General features: G+C 42.9%; 11 non-coding genes across 11 annotated transcripts; all 11 read right to left on the bottom strand.

Annotated features, from left to right (window-relative positions):
- Positions 1 to 2328: 2328 nt before the first annotated feature.
- trnak-uuu (transfer RNA lysine (anticodon UUU)) lies at positions 2329 to 2401 on the bottom strand. Its single transcript has one exon. It is a non-coding gene; the product is annotated as a tRNA-Lys (tRNA).
- Positions 2402 to 2636: 235 nt separating this feature from the next.
- trnay-gua (transfer RNA tyrosine (anticodon GUA)) lies at positions 2637 to 2725 on the bottom strand. Its single transcript is given in 2 exon segments — positions 2637 to 2672; positions 2689 to 2725. It is a non-coding gene; the product is annotated as a tRNA-Tyr (tRNA).
- Positions 2726 to 6099: 3374 nt separating this feature from the next.
- Positions 6100 to 6188, bottom strand: trnay-gua (transfer RNA tyrosine (anticodon GUA)). The gene is given in 2 exon segments: positions 6100 to 6135; positions 6152 to 6188. It is a non-coding gene; the product is annotated as a tRNA-Tyr (tRNA).
- A 3256-nt stretch (positions 6189 to 9444) lies between these two features.
- trnak-uuu (transfer RNA lysine (anticodon UUU)) lies at positions 9445 to 9517 on the bottom strand. Its single transcript has one exon. It is a non-coding gene; the product is annotated as a tRNA-Lys (tRNA).
- Positions 9518 to 9752: 235 nt separating this feature from the next.
- trnay-gua (transfer RNA tyrosine (anticodon GUA)) lies at positions 9753 to 9841 on the bottom strand. Its single transcript is given in 2 exon segments — positions 9753 to 9788; positions 9805 to 9841. It is a non-coding gene; the product is annotated as a tRNA-Tyr (tRNA).
- A 3258-nt stretch (positions 9842 to 13099) lies between these two features.
- On the bottom strand, positions 13100 to 13172 carry trnak-uuu (transfer RNA lysine (anticodon UUU)). The gene has a single exon. It is a non-coding gene; the product is annotated as a tRNA-Lys (tRNA).
- Positions 13173 to 13407: 235 nt separating this feature from the next.
- Positions 13408 to 13496, bottom strand: trnay-gua (transfer RNA tyrosine (anticodon GUA)). The gene is given in 2 exon segments: positions 13408 to 13443; positions 13460 to 13496. It is a non-coding gene; the product is annotated as a tRNA-Tyr (tRNA).
- Positions 13497 to 16748: 3252 nt separating this feature from the next.
- trnak-uuu (transfer RNA lysine (anticodon UUU)) lies at positions 16749 to 16821 on the bottom strand. The gene has a single exon. It is a non-coding gene; the product is annotated as a tRNA-Lys (tRNA).
- Positions 16822 to 17056: 235 nt separating this feature from the next.
- trnay-gua (transfer RNA tyrosine (anticodon GUA)) lies at positions 17057 to 17145 on the bottom strand. The gene is given in 2 exon segments: positions 17057 to 17092; positions 17109 to 17145. It is a non-coding gene; the product is annotated as a tRNA-Tyr (tRNA).
- Positions 17146 to 20145: 3000 nt separating this feature from the next.
- Positions 20146 to 20218, bottom strand: trnak-uuu (transfer RNA lysine (anticodon UUU)). The gene has a single exon. It is a non-coding gene; the product is annotated as a tRNA-Lys (tRNA).
- A 235-nt stretch (positions 20219 to 20453) lies between these two features.
- Positions 20454 to 20542, bottom strand: trnay-gua (transfer RNA tyrosine (anticodon GUA)). The gene is given in 2 exon segments: positions 20454 to 20489; positions 20506 to 20542. It is a non-coding gene; the product is annotated as a tRNA-Tyr (tRNA).
- Between the last annotated feature and the right edge of the window lie 636 nt (positions 20543 to 21178).

Raw genomic sequence — 21178 nt, 5'->3', positions numbered from 1 at the left:
GAACTTCCACTCAGTCGATGCACCTGGAAGTTGGGGTTTCGCGAAATTAGAGTCTTTTCCAAACAGATTTTCCACTGGTTTGAAGGCTCCAAGGTTGTGCACAAAATCTTCTTTGTAAGCAGGGTTCCACCGTAGTTACTTGAAGACAAAGTCTTTGAGGAAAGCAGGGCCCTGTTCGTTCCAAGGGTCAAGTTTCTTAAGACTCAAATAGCTATTTAAATGACTGAACACTTTCATATACATTCGACTTACTCAATTGTCCAGCTGTAAAACTCCACTGATCAGGTGGGCACAGGCGGGCATGCGCAGTCTGTAAAGTTCCTTATTTAATAAAGTCCTTTAATAGAATTCTTCGTACGGCTCAATCTCCTTCTCCCAGTTTAACTCTTCTGTTGCCGGCAAAGACTTGGTTGGTTTCTGGTTCCGGTTCGGGCAACAGAGCTACAGGTTGAGCTGTGGCAGCGAGTTACTGGTTCAGGTGAGAGAGAAAGAGAGAGAGAGAGAGAGAGAGAGAGAGAGACTGTGCACTGTTCCTTATAGTCTGTCAGATCAATAGGTGATTGGTTCTTGAGTTCTTGAGATTGGATTTCGGTTTCAGCCCCCAGTGTCCTAATGGAGGGGGGCTTGATTTATGACTGATGTCAATCCATGCCATCTTTTGGAAATGCCGGTTGGCCCGGGTTCGTAGCTCTATGTCGGGATTTCGGCTCTCGTCCACTTCAAAGAGTTTTTATCACCTACAGGCCCCTTTCTCCAGACATCCTATAGCAGGATTCAACCTATTTGGCCTCTTCTCGGTGCCATCCTCCCCAAAACTGTCACTTTGATGCAAACCAGTTCCAAGCTGATGAGCAAAGGCAATCTGATAACTTTGGGGGTGGAGAGGTCTTCTTTAGATCAGTGCTTCAGCTCAGAGCCCAAATGCTCTTATCAAAATACACCCAACATAACGCTACACAGTGGAACTGCAAGGCAATTGATTAAAGGGACATGTGGTGAATTCCTTTTCATCTTTATACTGTTGTTGGATGTCTCCTGTTCCTCTAAGTCTCATTTGGCTTTGGTTTCCCCCCTCTGTGTTGAATAATCGGGCTCTAAATAGCCCCGGCGTTTCTCCTGCAGTTCTTCGTTCTTTCCACTGCTAGCGCTGCCTTTGTGAAGGCAGATGGTGCTTGTGAGAAGTCAACAGCATGTCCACCGAAAAGGGTGTCTGACTCCTGGTTTTGGATCCGGAAGGGTTGATAACAGACCGAAACGGTTACAATATGATACTGCTTAGATTAACTGTGGATATGTATTGTGATCGTGCTCGGCTCAGGTGTGCGTTCAGTCCGCACACAAAACATTTCGGTCGCGAAACGTTTAATCAAATCGAATAAAATGGCGGGGATAGCATGTTTGATCCGTGTGCTATTGTTTTTCAACAATTGTAATGCCCTTTGTAACGTTTAACCACTTCGTTACATACAGCTTGTTATAGGATATTTTGAACTGAACCTATTTTGCTGTGAATTTATATTTACTGCGAATAGTTTATTGTGGCTGGTCTTGGTCTGTCTGCACTAAATAAATGATTTGTATCAAGGGATTATTTAGTTTGTCTGTGTACTTTTTTACCTAACCACTAAAGGCCACTCCTTGCACTTCACACATTTGCCCTTTTAATTACTCCCTTACTGACATACATTAACATGCAATGTGCGTGTGATAATAGTTTTAGCAGCCTGTTGCCATTCAGCTGAGACAATAACTAGTAAATCCTTTTATTTATTTTTTCATGTTGGTGCGCCGCGAAGGTTTTTGGTCTCAGCAAAGTGTGCCGTGGCATTACAACGCTTGGGAACCACTGGCTTGGCTTGTTGGGCATCCAGGTATGCACTGAGATTACGATCGGCACGATGATTGTCGTTCTCAGGAGAATTGTGTTTCTTTGCTGATCACGTTCTCTGTCGCTTTTTACACAGTTCTTACAAGTGGCACATTGGGGATGAGGAGCAGAGCATGCTGACACGCATAGCTGTGGACTTCTGCATGGCATGGGGCCACAGGTCATTCCAAGTATTTCAAGACGCCTGCAAATGTGTGGACACGTTGTGTTGGCCCAACCCTCACAGATTGTGCCAAGTCAAGTAGAGATGCATGTTGTGCTGTTCTAAAGTGACACGTCGTCAACGGCAAAAACATCTCTCAGAGTTCCTGGCTTGACTTGCCTCTGGAAGACAACAGGCTGGATATTTGCCGAAAGAAGCAAAGAGGACTAGACACCTCGCCTAGACGCAACTGCAGATTTCATTGTCATTTTACCATCATGGCCCTCGGTCAACAAGGCACCCAAACAGGGACTTGAACCCTGGACCCTCGGATTAAAAGTCTGATGCTCTACCGGCTGAACTACCCGGGCTTCAGTGAGGTGCTTCACAATGTGTTGGCTTCATGATATTTCCAGACCGCTTTCTGGACGGTTTAGAAAACTGGGCTCAGGGTGAAAAGGGTCACATGCATATGAGATGTGTGGGCAATGCGAGTTCTCCACAACAAATCCGAATTTCCGGGGTTTTTTCCTTGTCCTCATGCAATTCCAATGGCTTGACATTTGGGAGCTCGTCCAAAACCGATGTCAAACCATAATCACGCCTTTCTTCGAGCCGGAATTGAACCAGCGACCTAAGGAAGCCCGCTGCCTGAAACCTACAGTCCTCCACTCTACCAACTGAGCTATCAAAGGGAAGCTTCTCACCGTCTTCCTCTGGAAGTCTCTGTGGCCGTGCAAAGCCAAGAAGCACCGTGGCTTGGCTCAGTGGTTTTCAACCCGTGTACCGTGAGTACTACCCAATTGTGTCGTGAGATTTTTATCCCCTGAAAAATATTATGTCATTTTGTTTGGTCAACTTCATAAATCTTGTATCAAATCAAACTTATTCAAATGTGTGAAAATATTACATTTATACATCACCTGTAGAAAGCGTTTCATAACTGAAATGTTGTGTTTGCCGGACTGAACGCACACCTACACTGAGTTGCAGTGCTATCAGTTGTATCGTAAGGTACACTTATAAATTTCAATTTAAGAAGTGAATTTATAGTATCACCTTATCACGAATCCTGGAATCTTGTAGAACTCAATTTCTGTAATAATTGGACACAGACACCAATTCCAAAGATATAAATTGTTAAATTTATTCAAAACCAAAGACTAAATGTAGCACTACACTAATTATACAAAAGGGAAAAGCTAATTAAAATTCAACTCTAGATCAACAAATCAAAGACAAATCACTTCCGTGACCAAATCAAAGACCATGGGATCGCATATGATAACACACAAATCGTTAAACAAAAAAGGTTATAAACACATTAACTACAATACCGGTTAGTAAGACGAAGGTGAGTCTCTCGTTAGTATTGTTAGTCAGACATTAAATAACTACGCAGGTTAGTATTTATGTCAGGTAACTTCTCGTTATATATATATCAGTCTCATTTACGTTTAGGTGCCGAGAAAGATCCTATCGTTACTTGTTACCACAATTTCCCTTAACTGATTATTATTCAATGATCAAGGATAGGCAGGGCCACCAATAATCTAACGTCTATTGACTTGTGTCAATTTCATACTAAACAGTTAAACAGGAATGAGAAGATATTTCTCGGGGTTGACAGATTTTATTTCTAAAATTATCAACAAAACAGTTTAATGCAACACACATTTATATTTAAGAAAACTAAATGATATTACACATTCTAGAGTTATGAATCACAGAATAACATTTCTAATTGATTTCTCAAATGTCATGAATCATGAACTCCAAACTGTTAAACTTATCTGAACTTCGTCGCAGAGAGGCCTCTCTGTCTTCGGGCTCAGATCACAGCACACGGCACATGGTCCGTGTGGTTTGGAACAAAGGCAGTGCGGTTCGGCTTTGTCCAAGAACTTCCACTCAGTCGATGCACCTGGAAGTTGGGGTTTCGCGAAATTAGAGTCTTTTCCAAACAGATTTTCCACTGGTTTGAAGGCTCCAAGGTTGTGCACAAAATCTTCTTTGTAAGCAGGGTTCCACCGTAGTTACTTGAAGACAAAGTCTTTGAGGAAAGCAGGGCCCTGTTCGTTCCAAGGGTCAAGTTTCTTAAGACTCAAATAGCTATTTAAATGACTGAACACTTTCATATACATTCGACTTACTCAATTGTCCAGCTGTAAAACTCCACTGATCAGGTGGGCACAGGCGGGCATGCGCAGTCTGTAAAGTTCTTTATTTAATAAAGTCCTTTAAAAGAATTCTTCGTACGGCTCAATCTCCTTCTCCCAGTTTAACTCTTCTGTTGCTGGCAAAGACTTGGTTGGTTTCTGGTTCCGGTTCGGGCAACAGAGCTACAGGTTGAGCTGTGGCAGCGAGTTACTGGTTCAGGTGAGAGAGAAAGAGAGAGAGAGAGAGAGAGAGAGACTGTGCACTGTTCCTTATAGTCTGTCAGATCAATAGGTGATTGGTTCTTGAGTTCTTGAGATTGGATTTCGGTTTCAGCCCCCAGTGTCCTAATGGAGGGGGGCTTGATTTATGACTGATGTCAATCCATGCCATCTTTTGGAAATGCCGGTTGGCCCGGGTTCGTAGCTCTATGTCGGGATTTCGGCTCTCGTCCACTTCAAAGAGTTTTTATCACCTACAGGCCCCTTTCTCCAGACATCTCATAGCAGGTTTCAACCTATTTGGCCTCTTCTCGGTGCCATCCTCCCCAAAACTGTCACTTTGTCTCATTTGGCTTTGGTTTCCCCCCTCTGTGTTGAATAATCGGGCTCTAAATAGCCCCGGCGTTTCTCCTGCAGTTCTTCGTTCTTTCCACTGCTAGTGCTGCCTTTGTGAAGGCAGATGGTGCTTGTGAGAAGTCAACAGCGTGTCCACCGAAAAGGGTGTCTGACTCCTGGTTTTGGATCCGGAAGGGTTGATAACAGACCGAAACGGTTACAATATGATACTGCTTAGATTAACTGTGGATATGTATTGTGATCGTGCTCGGCTCAGGTGTGCATTCAGTCTGCACACAAAACATTTCGGTCGCGAAACGTCTAATCAAATCGAATAAAACGGCGGGGATAGCATGTTTGATCCGTGTGCTATTGTTTTTCAACAATTGTAATGCCCTTTGTAACGTTTAACCACTTCGTTAAATACAGCTTGTTATAGGATATTGTGAACTGAACCTATTTTGCTGTGAATTTATATTTACTGCGAATAGTTTATTGTGGCTGGTCTTGGTCTGTCTGCACTAAATAAATGATTTGTATCAAGGGATTATTTAGTTTGTCTGTGTACTATTTTACCTAACCACTAAGGGCCACTCCTTGCACTTCACACATTTGCCCTTTTAATTACTCCCTTACTGACATACTTTAACATGCAATGTGCATGTGATAATAGTTTTAGCAGCCTGTTGCCATTCAGGTGAGACAATACCTAGTAAATCCTTTTTTTTTTTTTTCATGTTGGTGCGCCGCGAAGGTTTTTGGTCTCAGCAAAGTGTGCCGTGGCATTACAACGCTTGGGAACCACTGGCTTGGCTTGTTGGGCATCCAGGTATGCACTGAGATTACGATCGGCACGATGATTGTCGTTCTCAGGAGAATTGTGTTTCTTTGCTGATCACGTTCTCTGTCGCTTTTTACACAGTTCTTACAAGTGGCACATTGGGGATGAGGAGCAGAGCATGCTGACACGCATAGCTGTGGACTTCTGCATGGCATGGGGCCACAGGTCATTCCAAGTATTTCAAGACGCCTGCAAATGTGTGGACACGTTGTGTTGGCCCAACCCTCACAGATTGTGCCAAGTCAAGTAGAGATGCATGTTGTGCTGTTCTAAAGTGACACGTCGTCAACGGCAAAAACATCTCTAAGAGTTCCTGGCTTGACTTGCCTCTGGAAGACAACACTTGCCCAGGCTGGATATTGAAAAGGGTCACATGCATATGAGATGTTTGGCCAATGCGAGTTTTCCACAGCAAATCCGAATTTCCGGTGTTTTCTCCTTGTCCTCATGCAATTCCAATGGCTTGACATTTGGGAGCTCGTCAAAAAACCGATGTCAAACCATAATCACGCCTTCCTTCGAGCAGGAATTGAACCAGCGACCTAAGGATGCCCGCTGCCTGAAACCTACAGTCCTCCACTCTACCAACTGAGCTATCAAAGGGAAGCTTCTCACTGTCTTCCCCTGGCAGTCTCAGTGGCCGTGCAACGCCAAGAAGCACCGTGGCTTGGCTCAGTGGTTTTCAACCCGTGTGCCGTGAGGACTACCCAATTGTGTCGTGAGATTTTTATCCCCTGAAAAATATTATGTCATTTTGTTTGGTCAACTTCATAAATCTTGTATCAAATCAAACTTATTCAAATGTGTGAAAATATTACATTTATACATCACCTGTAGAAAGCGTTTCATAACTGAAATGTTGTGTTTGCCGGACTGAACGCACACCTACACTGAGTTGCAGTGCTATCAGTTGTATCGTAAGGTACACTTATAAATTTCAATTTAAGAAGTGAATTTATAGTATCACCTTATCACGAATCCTGGAATCTTGTAGAACTCAATTTCTGTAATAATTGGACACAGACACCAATTCCAACGATATAAATTGTTAAATTTATTCAAAACCAAAGACTAAATGTAGCACTACACTAATTATACAAAAGGGAAAAGCTAATTAAAATTCAACTCTAGATCAACAAATCAAAGACAAATCACTTCCGTGACCAAATCAAAGACCATGGGATCGCATATGATAACACACAAATCGTTAAACAAAAAAGGTTATAAACACATTAACTACAATACCGGTTAGTAAGACGAAGGTGAGTCTCTCGTTAGTATTGTTAGTCAGACATTAAATAACTACGCAGGTTAGTATTTATGTCAGGTAACTTCTCGTTATATATATATCAGTCTCATTTACGTTTAGGTGCCGAGAAAGATCCTATCATTACTTGTTACCACAATTTCCCTTAACTGATTATTATTCAATGATCAAGGATAGGCAGGGCCACCAATAATCTAACGTCTATTGACTTGTGTCAATTTCAGACTAAACAGTTAAACAGGAATGAGAAGATATTTCTCGGGGTTGACAGATTTTATTTCTAAAATTATCAACAAAACAGTTTAATGCAACACACATTTATATTTAAGAAAACTAAATGATATTACACATTCTAGAGTTATGAATCACAGAATAACATTTCTAATTGATTTCTCAAATGTCATGAATCATGAACTCCAAACTGTTAAACTTATCTGAACTTCGTCGCAGAGAGGCCTCTCTGTCTTCGGGCTCAGATCACAGCACACGGCACATGGTCCGTGTGGTTTGGAACAAAGGCAGTGCGGTTCGGCTTTGTCCGAGAACTTCCACTCAGTCGATGCACCTGGAAGTTGGGGTTTCGCGAAATTAGAGTCTTTTCCAAACAGATTTTCCACTGGTTTGAAGGCTCCAAGGTTGTGCACAAAATCTTCTTTGTAAGCAGGGTTCCACCGTAGTTACTTGAAGACAAAGTCTTTGAGGAAAGCAGGGCCCTGTTCGTTCCAAGGGTCAAGTTTCTTAAGACTCAAATAGCTATTTAAATGACTGAACACTTTCATATACATTCGACTTACTCAATTGTCCAGCTGTAAAACTCCACTGATCAGGTGGGCACAGGCGGGCATGCGCAGTCTGTAAAGTTCTTTATTTAATAAAGTCCTTTAAAAGAATTCTTCGTACGGCTCAATCTCCTTCTCCCAGTTTAACTCTTCTGTTGCCGGCAAAGACTTGGTTGGTTTCTGGTTCCGGTTTGGGCAACAGAGCTACAGGTTGAGCTGTGGCAGCAAGTTACTGGTTCAGGTGAGAGAGAAAGAGAGAGAGAGAGAGAGAGAGAGAGAGAGAGAGACTGTGCACTGTTCCTTATAGTCTGTCAGATCAATAGGTGATTGGTTCTTGAGTTCTTGAGATTGGATTTCGGTTTCAGCCCCCAGTGTCCTAATGGAGGGGGGCTTGATTTATGACTGATGTCAATCCATGCCATCTTTTGGAAATGCCGGTTGGCCCGGGTTCGTAGCTCTATGTCGGGATTTCGGCTCTCGTCCACTTCAAAGAGTTTTTATCACCTACAGGCCCCTTTCTCCAGACATCTCATAGCAGGATTCAACCTATTTGGCCTCTTCTCGGTGCCATCCTCCCCAAAACTGTCACTTTGATGCAAACCAGTTCCAAGCTGATGAGCAAAGGAAATCTGATAACTTTGGGGGTGGAGAGGTCTTCTTTAGATCAGTGCTTCAGCTCAGAGCCCGAATGCTCTTATCAAAATACACCCAACATAACGCTACACAGTGGAACTGCAAGGCAATTGATTAAAGGGACATGTGGTGAATTCCTTTTCATCTTTATACTGTTGTTGGATGTCTCCTGTTCCTCTAAGTCTCATTTGGCCTTGGTTTTCCCCCTCTGTGTTGAATAATCGGGCTCTAAATAGCCCCGGCGTTTCTCCTGCAGTTCTTCGTTCTTTCCACTGCTAGCGCTGCCTTTGTGCAGCTTGTTATAGGATATTGTGAACTGAACCTATTTTGCTGTGAATTTATATGTACTGCGAATAGTTTATTGTGGCTGGTCTTGGTCTGTCTGCACTAAATAAATGATTTGTATCAAGGGATTATTTAGTTTGTCTGTGTACTTTTTTACCTAACCACTAAGGGCCACTCCTTGCACTTCACACATTTGCCCTTTTAATTACTCCCTTACTGACATACTTTAACATGCAATGTGCGTGTGATAATAGTTTTAGCAGCCTGTTGCCATTCAGGTGAGACAATACCTAGTAAATCCTTTTTTTTTTTTTTCATGTTGGTGCGCCGCGAAGGTTTTTGGTCTCAGCAAAGTGTGCCGTGGCATTACAACGCTTGGGAACCACTGGCTTGGCTTGTTGGGCATCCAGGTATGCACTGAGATTACGATCGGCACGATGATTGTCGTTCTCAGGAGAATTGTGTTTCTTTGCTGATCATGTTCTCTGTCGCTTTTTACAAAGTTCTTACAAGTGGCACATTGGGGATGAGGAGCAGAGCATGCTGACACGCATAGCTGTGGACTTCTGCATGGCATGGGGCCACAGGTCATTCCAAGTATTTCAAGACGCCTGCAAATGTGTGGACACGTTGTGTTGGCCCAACCCTCACAGATTGTGCCAAGTCAAGTAGAGATGCATGTTGTGCTGTTCTAAAGTGACACGTCGTCAACGGCAAAAACATCTCTCAGAGTTCCTGGCTTGACTTGCCTCTGGAAGACAACACTTGCCCAGGCTGGATATTTGCCGAAAGAAGCAAAGAGGACTAGACACCTTGCCTAGACACAACTGCATATTTCATTGTCACCTGGAAGGCCATCCAGGCTTTTCACCATCATGGCTCTCGGTCAACAAGGCGCCCGAACAGGGACTCAAACCCTGGACCCTCAGATTAAAAGTCTGATGCTCTACCGGCTGAGCTACCCGGGCTTCAGTGAAGTGCTTCACAATGTGTTGGCTTCATGATTGTTCCAGACCGCTTTCTGGCCGGTTTAAAAAACAGGGCTCAGGGTGAAAAGGGTCACATGCATATGAGATGTTTGGGCAATGCGAGTTCTCCACAGCAAATCCGAATTTCCGATGTTTTCTCCTTGTCCTCATGCAATTCCAATGGCTTGACATTTGGGAGCTCGTCCAAAACCGATGTCAAACCATAATCACGCCTTCCTTCGAGCCGGAATTGAACCAGCGACCTAAGGATGCCCGCTGTCTGAAACCTACAGTCCTCCGCTCTACCAACTGAGCTATCGAAGGGAAGCTTCTCACCGTCTTCCCCTGGCAGTCTCAGTGGCCGTGCAAAGCCAAGAAGCACCGTGGCTTGGCTCAGTGGTTTTCAACCCGTGTGCCGTGAGGACTACCCAATTGTGTCGTGAGATTTTTATCCCCTGAAAAATATTATGTCATTTTGTTTGGTCAACTTCATAAATCTTGTATCAAATCAAACTTATTCAAATGTGTGAAAATATTACATTTATACATCACCTGTAGAAAGCGTTTCATAACTGAAATGTTGTGTTTGCCGGACTGAACGCACACCTACACTGAGTTGCAGTGCTATCAGTTGTATCGTAAGGTACACTTATAAATTTCAATTTAAGAAGTGAATTTATAGTATCACCTTATCACGAATCCTGGAATCTTGTAGAACTCAATTTCTGTAATAATTGGACACAGACACCAATTCCAAAGATATAAATTGTTAAATTTATTCAAAAACAAAGACTAAATGTAGCACTACACTAATTATACAAAAGGGAAAAGCTAATTAAAATTCAACTCTAGATCAACAAATCAAAGACAAATCACTTCCGTGACCAAATCAAAGACCATGGGATCGCATATGATAACACACAAATCGTTAAACAAAAAAGGTTATAAACACATTAACTACAATACCGGTTAGTAAGACGAAGGTGAGTCTCTCGTTAGTATTGTTAGTCAGACATTAAATAACTACGCAGGTTAGTATTTATGTCAGGTAACTTCTCGTTATATATATATCAGTCTCATTTACGTTTAGGTGCCGAGAAAGATCCTATCGTTACTTGTTACCACAATTTCCCTTAACTGATTATTATTCAATGATCAAGGATAGGCAGGGCCACCAATAATCTAACGTCTATTGACTTGTGTCAATTTCAGACTAAACAGTTAAACAGGAATGAGAAGATATTTCTCGGGGTTGACAGATTTTATTTCTAAAATTATCAACAAAACAGTTTAATGCAACACACATTTATATTTAAGAAAACTAAATGATATTACATATTCTAGAGTTTTGAATCACAGAATAACATTTCTAATTGATTTCTCAAATGTCATGAATCATGAACTCCAAACTGTTAAACTTATCTGAACTTCGTCGCAGAGAGGCCTCTCTGTCTTCGGGCTCAGATCACAGCACACGGCACATGGTCCGTGTGGTTTGGAACAAAGGCAGTGCGGTTCGGCTTTGTCCAAGAACTTCCACTCAGTCGATGCACCTGGAAATTGGGGTTTCGCGAAATTAGAGTCTTTTCCAAACAGATTTTCCACTGGTTTGAAGGCTCCAAGGTTGTGCACAAAATCTTCTTTGTAAGCAGGGTTCCAACGTAGTTACTTGAAGACAAAGTCTTTGAGGAAAGCAGGGCCCTGTTCGTTCCAAGGGTCAAGTTTCTTAAGACTCAAATAGCTATTTAAATGACTGAACACTTTCATATACATTCGACTTACTCAATTGTCCAGCTGTAAAACTCCACTGATCAGGTGGGCACAGGCGGGCATGCGCAGTCTGTAAAGTTCTTTATTTAATAAAGTCCTTTAATAGAATTCTTCGTACGGCTCAATCTCCTTCTCCCAGTTTAACTCTTCTGTTGCCGGCAAAGACTTGGTTGGTTTCTGGTTCCGGTTCGGGCAACAGAGCTACAGGTTGAGCTGTGGCAGCGAGTTACTGGTTCAGGTGAGAGAGAAAGAGAGAGAGAGAGATAGAGAGAGAGAGAGAGAGAGACTGTGCACTGTTCCTTATAGTCTGTCAGATCAATAGGTGATTGGTTCTTGAGTTCTTGAGATTGGATTTCGGTTTCAGCCCCCAGTGTCCTAATGGAGGGGGGCTTGATTTATGACTGATGTCAATCCATGCCATCTTTTGGAAATGCCGGTTGGCCCGGGTTCGTAGCTCTATGTCGGGATTTCGGCTCTCGTCCACTTCAAAGAGTTTTTATCACCTACAGGCCCCTTTCTCCAGACATCTCATAGCAGGATTCAACCTATTTGGCCTCTTCTCGGTGCCATCCTCCCCAAAACTGTCACTTTGATGCAAACCAGTTCCAAGCTGATGAGCAAAGGAAATCTGATAACTTTGGGGGTGGAGAGGTCTTCTTTAGATCAGTGCTTCAGCTCAGAGCCCAAATGCTCTTATCAAAATACACCCAACATAACGCTACACAGTGGAACTGCAAGGCAATTGATTAAAGGGACATGTGGTGAATTCCTTTTCATCTTTATACTGTTGTTGGATGTCTCCTGTTCCTCTAAGTCTCATTTGGCCTTGGTTTTCCCCCTCTGTGTTGAATAATCGGGCTCTAAATAGCCCCGGCGTTTCTCCTGCAGTTCTTCGTTCTTTCCACTGCTAGCGCTGCCTTTGTGCAGCTTGTTATAGGATATTGTGAACTGAACCTATTTTGCTGTGAATTTATATGTACTGCGAATAGTTTATTGTGGCTGGTCTTGGTCTGTCTGCACTAAATAAATGATTTGTATCAAGGGATTATTTAGTTTGTCTGTGTACTTTTTTACCTAACCACTAAGGGCCACTCCTTGCACTTCACACATTTGCCCTTTTAATTACTCCCTTACTGACATACTTTAACATGCAATGTGCGTGTGATAATAGTTTTAGCAGCCTGTTGCCATTCAGGTGAGACAATACCTAGTAAATCCTTTTTTTTTTTTTTCATGTTGGTGCGCCGCGAAGGTTTTTGGTCTCAGCAAAGTGTGCCGTGGCATTACAACGCTTGGGAACCACTGGCTTGGCTTGTTGGGCATCCAGGTATGCACTGAGATTACGATCGGCACGATGATTGTCGTTCTCAGGAGAATTGTGTTTCTTTGCTGATCATGTTCTCTGTCGCTTTTTACAAAGTTCTTACAAGTGGCACATTGGGGATGAGGAGCAGAGCATGCTGACACGCATAGCTGTGGACTTCTGCATGGCATGGGGCCACAGGTCATTCCAAGTATTTCAAGACGCCTGCAAATGTGTGGACACGTTGTGTTGGCCCAACCCTCACAGATTGTGCCAAGTCAAGTAGAGATGCATGTTGTGCTGTTCTAAAGTGACACGTCGTCAACGGCAAAAACATCTCTCAGAGTTCCTGGCTTGACTTGCCTCTGGAAGACAACACTTGCCCAGGCTGGATATTTGCCGAAAGAAGCAAAGAGGACTAGACACCTTGCCTAGACACAACTGCATATTTCATTGTCACCTGGAAGGCCATCCAGGCTTTTCACCATCATGGCTCTCGGTCAACAAGGCGCCCGAACAGGGACTCAAACCCTGGACCCTCAGATTAAAAGTCTGATGCTCTACCGGCTGAGCTACCCGGGCTTCAGTGAAGTGCTTCACAATGTGTTGGCTTCATGATTGTTCCAGACCGCTTTCTGGCCGGTTTAAAAAACAGGGCTCAGGGTGAAAAGGGTCACATGCATATGAGATGTTTGGGCAATGCGAGTTCTCCACAGCAAATCCGAATTTCCGATGTTTTCTCCTTGTCCTCATGCAATTCCAATGGCTTGACATTTGGGAGCTCGTCCAAAACCGATGTCAAACCATAATCACGCCTTCCTTCGAGCCGGAATTGAACCAGCGACCTAAGGATGCCCGCTGTCTGAAACCTACAGTCCTCCGCTCTACCAACTGAGCTATCGAAGGGAAGCTTCTCACCGTCTTCCCCTGGCAGTCTCAGTGGCCGTGCAAAGCCAAGAAGCACCGTGGCTTGGCTCAGTGGTTTTCAACCCGTGTGCCGTGAGGACTACCCAATTGTGTCGTGAGATTTTTATCCCCTGAAAAATATTATGTCATTTTGTTTGGTCAACTTCATAAATCTTGTATCAAATCAAACTTATTCAAATGTGTGAAAATATTACATTTATACATCACCTGTAGAAAGCGTTTCATAACTGAAATGTTGTGTTTGCCGGACTGAACGCACACCTACACTGAGTTGCAGTGCTATCAGTTGTATCGTAAGGTACACTTATAAATTTCAATTTAAGAAGTGAATTTATAGTATCACCTTATCACGAATCCTGGAATCTTGTAGAACTCAATTTCTGTAATAATTGGACACAGACACCAATTCCAAAGATATAAATTGTTAAATTTATTCAAAAACAAAGACTAAATGTAGCACTACACTAATTATACAAAAGGGAAAAGCTAATCAAAATTCAACTCTAGATCAACAAATCAAAGACAAATCACTTCCGTGACCAAATCAAAGACCATGGGATCGCATATGATAACACACAAATCGTTAAACAAAAAAGGTTATAAACACATTAACTACAATACCGGTTAGTAAGACGAAGGTGAGTCTCTCGTTAGTATTGTTAGTCAGACATTAAATAACTACGCAGGTTAGTATTTATGTCAGGTAACTTCTCGTTATATATATATCAGTCTCATTTACGTTTAGGTGCCGAGAAAGATCCTATCGTTACTTGTTACCACAATTTCCCTTAACTGATTATTATTCAATGATCAAGGATAGGCAGGGCCACCAATAATCTAACGTCTATTGACTTGTGTCAATTTCAGACTAAACAGTTAAACAGGAATGAGAAGATATTTCTCGGGGTTGACAGATTTTATTTCTAAAATTATCAACAAAACAGTTTAATGCAACACACATTTATATTTAAGAAAACTAAATGATATTACACATTCTAGAGTTATGAATCACAGAATAACATTTCTAATTGATTTCTCAAATGTCATGAATCATGAACTCCAAACTGTTAAACTTATCTGAACTTCGTCGCAGAGAGGCCTCTCTGTCTTCGGGCTCAGATCACAGCACACGGCACATGGTCCGTGTGGTTTGGAACAAAGGCAGTGCGGTTCGGCTTTGTCCAAGAACTTCCACTCAGTCGATGCACCTGGAAATTGGGGTTTCGCGAAATTAGAGTCTTTTCCAAACAGATTTTCCACTGGTTTGAAGGCTCCAAGGTTGTGCACAAAATCTTCTTTGTAAGCAGGGTTCCAACGTAGTTACTTGAAGACAAAGTCTTTGAGGAAAGCAGGGCCCTGTTCGTTCCAAGGGTCAAGTTTCTTAAGACTCAAATAGCTATTTAAATGACTGAACACTTTCATATACATTCGACTTACTCAATTGTCCAGCTGTAAAACTCCACTGATCAGGTGGGCACAGGCGGGCATGCGCAGTCTGTAAAGTTCTTTATTTAATAAAGTCCTTTAATAGAATTCTTCGTACGGCTCAATCTCCTTCTCCCAGTTTAACTCTTCTGTTGCCGGCAAAGACTTGGTTGGTTTCTGGTTCCGGTTCGGGCAACAGAGCTACAGGTTGAGCTGTGGCAGCGAGTTACTGGTTCAGGTGAGAGAGAAAGAGAGAGAGAGAGAGAGAGAGAGAGAGAGACTGTGCACTGTTCCTTATAGTCTGTCAGATCAATAGGTGATTGGTTCTTGAGTTCTTGAGATTGGATTTCGGTTTCAGCCCCCAGTGTCCTAATGGAGGGGGGCTTGATTTATGACTGATGTCAATCCATGCCATCTTTTGGAAATGCCGGTTGGCCCGGGTTCGTAGCACTATGTCGGGATTTCGGCTCTCGTCCACTTCAAAGAGTTTTTATCACCTACAGGCCCCTTTCTCCAGACATCTCATAGCAGGATTCAACCTATTTGGCCTCTTCTCGGTGCCATCCTCCCCAAAACTGTCACTTTGATGCAAACCAGTTCCAAGCTGATGAGCAAAGGAAATCTGATAACTTTGGGGGTGGAGAGGTCTTCTTTAGATCAGTGCTTCAGCTCAGAGCCCAAATGCTCTTATCAAAATACACCCAACATAACGCTACACAGTGGAACTGCAAGGCAATTGATTAAAGGGACATGTGGTGAATTCCTTTTTATCTTTATACTGTTGTTGGATGTCTCCTGTTCCTCTAAGTCTCATTTGGCCTTGGTTTTCCCCCTCTGTGTTGAATAATCGGGCTCTAAATAGCCCCGGCGTTTCTCCTGCAGTTCTTCGTTCTTTCCACTGCTAGCGCTGCCTTTGTGCAGCTTGTTATAGGATATTGTGAACTGAACCTATTTTGCTGTGAATTTATATTTACTGCGAATAGTTTATTGTGGCTGGTCTTGGTCTGTCTGCACTAAATAAATGATTTGTATCAAGGGATTATTTAGTTTGTCTGTGTACTTTTTTACCTAACCACTAAGGGCCACTCCTTGCACTTCACACATTTGCCCTTTAAATTACTCCCTTACTGACATACTTTAACATGCAATGTGCGTGTGATAATAGTTTTAGCAGCCTGTTGCCATTCAGGTGAGACAATACCTAGTAAATCCGTTTTTTTTTTTTTCATGTTGGTGCGCCGCGAAGGTTTTTGGTCTCAGCAAAGTGTGCCGTGGCATTACAACGCTTGGGAACCACTGGCTTGGCTTGTTGGGCATCCAGGTATGCACTGAGATTACGATCGGCACGATGATTGTCGTTCTCAGGAGAATTGTGTTTCTTTGCTGATCATGTTCTCTGTCGCTTTTTACAAAGTTCTTACAAGTGGCACATTGGGGATGAGGAGCAGAGCATGCTGACACGCATAGCTGTGGACTTCTGCATGGCATGGGGCCACAGGTCATTCCAAGTATTTCAAGACGCCTGCAAATGTGTGGACACGTTGTGTTGGCCCAACCCTCACAGATTGTGCCAAGTCAAGTAGAGATGCATGTTGTGCTGTTCTAAAGTGACACGTCGTCAACGGCAAAAACATCTCTCAGAGTTCCTGGCTTGACTTGCCTCTGGAAGACAACACTTGCCCAGGCTGGATATTTGCCGAAAGAAGCAAAGAGGACTAGACACCTTGCCTAGACGCAACTGCATATTTCATTGTCACCTGGAAGGCCATCCAGGCTTTTCACCATCATGGCCCTCGGTCAACAAGGCGCCCGAACAGGGACTCGAACCCTGGACCCTCAGATTAAAAGTCTGATGCTCTACCGGCTGAGCTACCCGGGCTTCAGTGAAGTGCTTCACAATGTGTTGGCTTCATGATTGTTCCAGACCGCTTTCTGGCCGGTTTAGAAAACTGGGCTCAGGGTGAAAAGGGTCACATGCATATGAGATGTTTGGGCAATGCGAGTTCTCCACAGCAAATCCGAATTTCCGGTGTTTTCTCCTTGTCCTCATGCAATTCCAATGGCTTGACATTTGGGAGCTCGTCCAAAACCGATGTCAAACCATAATCACGCCTTCCTTCGAGCCGGAATTGAACCAGCGACCTAAGGATGCCCGCTGCCTGAAACCTACAGTCCTCCGCTCTACCAACTGAGCTATCGAAGGGAAGCTTCTCACCGTCTTCCCCTGGCAGTCTCAGTGGCCGTGCAAAGCCAAGAAGCACCGTGGCTTGGCTCAGTGGTTTTCAACCCGTGTGCCGTGAGGACTACCCAATTGTGTCGTGAGATTTTTATCCCCTGAAAAATATTATGTCATTTTGTTTGGTCAACTTCATAAATCTTGTATCAAATCAAACTTATTCAAATGTGTGAAAATATTACATTTATACATCACCTGTAGAAAGCGTTTCATAACTGAAATGTTGTGTTTGCCGGACTGAACGCACACCTACACTGAGTTGCAGTGCTATCAGTTGTATCGTAAGGTACACTTATAAATTTCAATTTAAGAAGTGAATTTATAGTATCACCTTATCACGAATCCTGGAATCTTGTAGAACTCAATTTCTGTAATAATTGGACACAGACACCAATTCCAAAGATATAAATTGTTAAATTTATTCAAAAACAAAGACTAAATGTAGCACTACACTAATTATACAAAAGGGAAAAGCTAATCAAAATTCAACTCTAGATCAACAAATCAAAGACAAATCACTTCCGTGACCAAATCAAAGACCATGGGATCGCATATGATAACACACAAATCGTTAAACAAAAAAGGTTATAAACACATTAACTACAATACCGGTTAGTAAGACGAAGGTGAGTCTCTCGTTAGTATTGTTAGTCAGACATTAAATAACTACGCAGGTTAGTATTTATGTCAGGTAACTTCTCGTTATATATATATCAGTCTCATTTACGTTTAGGTGCCGAGAAAGATCCTATCGTTACTTGTTACCACAATTTCCCTTAACTGATTATTATTCAATGATCAAGGATAGGCAGGGCCACCAATAATCTAACGTCTATTGACTTGTGTCAATTTCAGACTAAACAGTTAAACAGGAATGAGAAGATATTTCTCGGGGTTGACAGATTTTATTTCTAAAATTATCAACAAAACAGTTTAATGCAACACACATTTATATTTAAGAAAACTAAATGATATTACACATTCTAGAGTTATGAATCACAGAATAACATTTCTAATTGATTTCTCAAATGTCATGAATCATGAACTCCAAACTGTTAAACTTATCTGAACTTCGTCGCAGAGAGGCCTCTCTGGCTTCGGGCTCAGATCACAGCACACGGCACATGGTCCGTGTGGTTTGGAACAAAGGCAGTGCGGTTCGGCTTTGTCCAAGAACTTCCACTCAGTCGATGCACCTGGAAGTTGGGGTTTCGCGAAATTAGAGTCTTTTCCAAACAGATTTTCCACTGGTTTTAAGGCTCCAAGGTTGTGCACAAAATCTTCTTTGTAAGCAGGGTTCCACCGTAGTTACTTGAAGACAAAGTCTTTGAGGAAAGCAGGGCCCTGTTCGTTCCAAGGGTCAAGTTTCTTAAGACTCAAATAGCTATTTAAATGACTGAACACTTTCATATACATTCGACTTACTCAATTGTCCAGCTGTAAAACTCCACTGATCAGGTGGGCACAGGCGGGCATGCGCAGTCTGTAAAGTTCTTTATTTAATAAAGTCCTTTAAAAGAATTCTTCGTACGGCTCAATCTCCTTCTCCCAGTTTAACTCTTCTGTTGCCGGCAAAGACTTGGTTGGTTTCTGGTTCCGGTTCGGGCAACAGAGCTACAGGTTGAGCTGTGGCAGCGAGTTACTGGTTCAGGTGAGAGAGAAAGAGAGAGAGAGAGAAAGAGAGAGAGAGAGAGAGACTGTGCACTGTTCCTTATTGTCTGTCAGATCAATAGGTGATTGGTTCTTGAGTTCTTGAGATTGGATTTCGGTTTCAGCCCCCAGTGTCCTAATGGAGGGGGGCTTGATTTATGACTGATGTCAATCCATGCCATCTTTTGGAAATGCCGGTTGGCCCGGGTTCGTAGCACTATGTCGGGATTTCGGCTCTCGTCCACTTCAAAGAGTTTTTATCACCTACAGGCCCCTTTCTCCAGACATCTCATAGCAGGATTCAACCTATTTGGCCTCTTCTCGGTGCCATCCTCCCCAAAACTGTCACTTTGATGCAAACCAGTTCCAAGCTGATGAGCATTTCTCCTGCAGTTCTTCGTTCTTTCCACTGCTAGCGCTGCCTTTGTGCAGCTTGTTATAGGATATTGTGAACTGAACCTATTTTGCTGTGAATTTATATTTACTGCGAATAGTTTATTGTGGCTGGTCTTGGTCTGTCTGCACTAAATAAATGATTTGTATCAAGGGATTATTTAGTTTGTCTGTGTACTTTTTTACCTAACCACTAAGGGCCACTCCTTGCACTTCACACATTTGCCCTTTAAATTACTCCCTTACTGACATACTTTAACATGCAATGTGCGTGTGATAATAGTTTTAGCAGCCTGTTGCCATTCAGGTGAGACAATACCTAGTAAATCCGTTTTTTTTTTTTTCATGTTGGTGCGCCGCGAAGGTTTTTGGTCTCAGCAAAGTGTGCCGTGGCATTACAACGCTTGGGAACCACTGGCTTGGCTTGTTGGGCATCCAGGTATGCACTGAGATTACGATCGGCACGATGATTGTCGTTCTCAGGAGAATTGTGTTTCTTTGCTGATCATGTTCTCTGTCGCTTTTTACAAAGTTCTTACAAGTGGCACATTGGGGATGAGGAGCAGAGCATGCTGACACGCATAGCTGTGGACTTCTGCATGGCATGGGGCCACAGGTCATTCCAAGTATTTCAAGACGCCTGCAAATGTGTGGACACGTTGTGTTGGCCCAACCCTCACAGATTGTGCCAAGTCAAGTAGAGATGCATGTTGTGCTGTTCTAAAGTGACACGTCGTCAACGGCAAAAACATCTCTCAGAGTTCCTGGCTTGACTTGCCTCTGGAAGACAACACTTGCCCAGGCTGGATATTTGCCGAAAGAAGCAAAGAGGACTAGACACCTTGCCTAGACGCAACTGCATATTTCATTGTCACCTGGAAGGCCATCCAGGCTTTTCACCATCATGGCCCTCGGTCAACAAGGCGCCCGAACAGGGACTCGAACCCTGGACCCTCAGATTAAAAGTCTGATGCTCTACCGGCTGAGCTACCCGGGCTTCAGTGAAGTGCTTCACAATGTGTTGGCTTCATGATTGTTCCAGACCGCTTTCTGGCCGGTTTAGAAAACTGGGCTCAGGGTGAAAAGGGTCACATGCATATGAGATGTTTGGGCAATGCGAGTTCTCCACAGCAAATCCGAATTTCCGGTGTTTTCTCCTTGTCCTCATGCAATTCCAATGGCTTGACATTTGGGAGCTCGTCCAAAACCGATGTCAAACCATAATCACGCCTTCCTTCGAGCCGGAATTGAACCAGCGACCTAAGGATGCCCGCTGCCTGAAACCTACAGTCCTCCGCTCTACCAACTGAGCTATCGAAGGGAAGCTTCTCACCGTCTTCCCCTGGCAGTCTCAGTGGCCGTGCAAAGCCAAGAAGCACCGTGGCTTGGCTCAGTGGTTTTCAACCCGTGTGCCGTGAGGACTACCCAATTGTGTCGTGAGATTTTTATCCCCTGAAAAATATTATGTCATTTTGTTTGGTCAACTTCATAAATCTTGTATCAAATCAAACTTATTCAAATGTGTGAAAATATTACATTTATACATCACCTGTAGAAAGCGTTTCATAACTGAAATGTTGTGTTTGCCGGACTGAACGCACACCTACACTGAGTTGCAGTGCTATCAGTTGTATCGTAAGGTACACTTATAAATTTCAATTTAAGAAGTGAATTTATAGTATCACCTTATCACGAATCCTGGAATCTTGTAGAACTCAATTTCTGTAATAATTGGACACAGACACCAATTCCAAAGATATAAATTGTTAAATTTATTCAAAAACAAAGACTAAATGTAGCACTACACTAATTATACAAAAGGGAAAAGCTAATCAAAATTCAACTCTAGATCAACAAATCAAAGACAAATCACTTCCGTGACCAAATCAAAGACCATGGGATCGCATATGATAACACACAAATCGTTAAACAAAAAAGGTTATAAACACATTAACTA

This window comes from Amia ocellicauda, unplaced genomic scaffold, assembly GCF_036373705.1.
Source record: "Amia ocellicauda isolate fAmiCal2 unplaced genomic scaffold, fAmiCal2.hap1 HAP1_SCAFFOLD_108, whole genome shotgun sequence".
Lineage (NCBI taxonomy): Eukaryota > Metazoa > Chordata > Actinopteri > Amiiformes > Amiidae > Amia > Amia ocellicauda.
This window is presented reverse-complemented; position numbering and strand designations above follow the sequence as displayed.